Here is a 3,429-nt window from a genome sequence, read left to right as displayed (position 1 = left end):
AGTTTTTGTTTATTTTGTCAATGACTTTTTGAGGTGAGTGTGATTTCACTGTTTTTGCTCCTCTGAGCTACGACTGTAAACATCCCATTTAATGAAGCAGGTGATATTAAGGGGACCCCATGTATCTTCATTTTAATATAGTGTATATTGACTACCTGCACTGTAGAGTTGGGTGATATGATTACTGTGAGCTGACTGTATCTTCAATAAACATCTCAAATATCTTGTTGAAAAGTAACTTTTCTGGCAGGATGGCTTATTAGCAATATTTGCTTTTGTGTGCCACCAATGTGATGAAGTGTCTGCATTTATCAGATATTAAAATCACGAGAAGAAACCTTCCCCCCCCAAAAAAATAAAAAATTACTGTCATTCTCATCAATTTGTTTTATCTACAAGTGGTAAAAAGTAATGTAATTTTACAAAATGACTATGTAATTCATTAACACATCACAATGCGTACACCCCTGAAGATTTTATACATATCACCCACTGACCTACAGCCAGGCCTTTCAGCCTGGGTCAGTCCTCTCTGACCACCTGTTGGTCTTTCAGTTGTGTTGCATACTGGAGATTGTCCAATTATTTGACGTATATCAACATTAAAGTCTTCAATGAGTTTCAATGACTTCTCTGAATTTTTTTATTCTCGATTTATTTTACATGGAGACGCAAATACATTCTCACTGCATCAGCAGTAGTACTAACTCATCCTGCATTGTGTTTATACGGTTACAGTGCACCTCGAATTCTGAACTCACATCTCACGACAGTGATCAGTAATCCCGACTCTTTAATCATCAGCAAAGGTTCAACTAATGAACCAGGGTGACAGCATATCTCTCTTGAAGGAGTCCTTCATTGTGTACTTCTTTGTATTATTTATATTATTATTTTTGAGAAGCATTTTTGAGTTGTAAGCAGAAAAAAACGAAGCACTAATTTTGTATGAAATATAGTTTTGAAGAAAATGTTGTGTTGTACAACATTAGAAACGACATCACAACCCACGACAACGAATAAAACGGAGTTAATGGGACGCATTATGCTCATTTAAAAAAAGATATTTGTCAGTAAGAAATGACCTGCATTATCCAACACTTTTGACTGAGAATTGAAATATTAATTTGTCAGTTGTTACATTCATAATATATTAACTAGCATTCAAGTATTAAAAAGATGGCACATGATTGAAAATGAATTATTAAACACGTTTGCGATGCTCTACCTTAAATTATCATGATCTATAGACTAAAGCCGTAAAGCATGAAACAAGTATGGCTCAATAAATCAAAATGAAAAATCTGTTTAGTTTATTAGGCAAACTTAATGAACTAAACACATTTTTTTTATTTAAATTTATTGAGATTCACCTGCTCGTGACACAAATTAACTGAAGATATTTTTATTCTTTGATCTTACAGTTCACCTTCAAGCTTGGTCAGCATAGACTCGCATCTGACCATCTTGTACTAAGCAAAATGGAAAACACACCTTATTAATAAAGATGGATGTTCATCGGACAAGAGCCCCGCTGCGACTGATGACATTGTCAAAAGCACATCAAAGAAATAGACCTGCAAGTATTTATCAAAAGTTCATGATGACATTTCATGTATTGCATAAATAAATTAGAGCAACACTTGTTCCACCTTTCACCAATACACAGTCTTAAGAAACGGGTGTAACTACTGCTTATGTTGCACATTGAAAATAGAACACCCACAAAGTGCAATATAAAAATTCACCTTAATGTTTGAGATTATTTGTATATTTATACAAATGAGCTCATGTTTATATGTAAATGCTGATGAATGCAATGTTATGTTGTTTTCACAGACCTGATGCCCACTGTTGTTTTAGTTCAAGGATTTTTGTGCCACTTTGCAGCACTTGCCCTTCTTTTTACACCACACAGTGTGCACACAATGCACTGTATATACAGCTGCCTGTGTACTATTATGTCATATAGGAGAGATTTGGATGTTCTCCAAAAATAACGAGCACATGGTCAGAGTCCAAATCTGCTTTACTCGTCCACAAGCCTCTCTGATCAGCATATTCTCTCCGCCTGAGCTCTCTCTCACACACACATACACACACAGCAACAGATGAGAACACACTAAATCTAGATCCTGGTTCTTAACTACAGAGTCACAAAGATGCCAGTGCCCATTTCGTACACAACAGAGGGGACAAACCTAATCCTCTACCCTCGAACACACAGCTTTGCTATGTGCAGGCCGTTTATCCCCCTTCTTCAGTTTCCCCCTTGTGTTTTGAATCAGTCTTGGCACAAGGCGTTAGATAACCATCTTAACGTGTCAGCTTGGAGCCTGTCAGTCACTCACAGGTTTATGACAGCTGAAGAAGCTCTACCCACGATTAATAGTTATCACCAGGGGTACCACTTCAAATTCAATTTTTGTCCTGACAGCTGTGGTACAGTGCTGGTGGGATATTGAGATGCAAGTGAGGCGTTCCATACACGAGATGAATTAAAAATGTTCCCATACAACGTCTTTATCTGTATCCATGTCTCGTTCTTGCCTCTTTAAGAAATCACACAGGACAGAGCTGGAGATGGGAGGAGGGGGCGGGGCAGGGTATTTTACGTGTATATAAAAGTAACATCATCCACTTTGGTAAACTCCGACCAAAGAATCTTCCTCAATGAAATTGTGTGCATTTCTGCACTTGGATTTGGAGGAGGAACTCCTCTTGAGTATTTAGTGTGAGTCAGACATGATGCTCCACAATCCCACAAAGAGACAACCAGTGACCATCTCATTGTTATGAATTCCAGCTGCATCCTGCCATTAGGCTCTCCGTGTATCTCTAAAGCCTGTTTGGGTCTCCGTGTCGTCTCCCCGTTGATTCGTAAACCCCGTTATACTGGCTTGAGGTAAGAGAGGATGACAGGAGCCGTGCTTCCCTGCCTCGCTCGTCTGCAAGACTCTGACACTAAGCCCATTATGCTTCCATTATGGGGCTTCAATTTTCCTCTGAGCTTTTCACTTTTGACACTGCAGCTCCCTCCTCCAAACCACAGACTCACGCACCCCCAAACACAATGCCATTCTGAGCCTCCCAATATTTATGCTTTGTTTAGAAGTTGAAAAGTAATAATGTACTTTTACTCCAGTTGTGAACTTAAGTTTTGCAGTACTTTGCTTCAGGGCCATTCAGGATTCATGAAGCATCAGCAAACACTCCAATTACAATGTATATATAAACCAGCTGAATGACAATCACCACGATTGAGAAAGAAGCCGACTTTAGTGATGAGAATTGTAAAACCGTATCTAATCACCTCATTTTCACATCTTCCCAGGGAAAGGGGTGGGGCAGCAAATGACTAAATGAGAAGAGTCCCCAGAAGTCAATAGAAAATGGTCAAGCAAGCGAATAGAAACAAGACCACAGATA

General features: G+C 38.7%; 1 protein-coding gene across 1 annotated transcript in view; it reads left to right on the top strand.

Annotated features, from left to right (window-relative positions):
• Window positions 1-629, top strand: part of acbd6 (acyl-CoA binding domain containing 6) — a 32,388-nt gene extending 31,759 nt beyond the window's left edge. The window contains exon 8 of the mRNA XM_080473132.1: window positions 1-629. This exon is cut by the window's left edge and continues 335 nt beyond it. The gene's annotated coding sequence lies outside the window, so the exon portion shown is untranslated.
• The last annotated feature ends 2,800 nt before the right edge of the window (window positions 630-3,429 follow it).

Source organism: Lipophrys pholis (genome assembly GCF_963383615.2).
Source record: "Lipophrys pholis genome assembly, chromosome: 10".
Taxonomy (NCBI): Eukaryota; Metazoa; Chordata; class Actinopteri; order Blenniiformes; family Blenniidae; genus Lipophrys; species Lipophrys pholis.
This window is presented reverse-complemented; position numbering and strand designations above follow the sequence as displayed.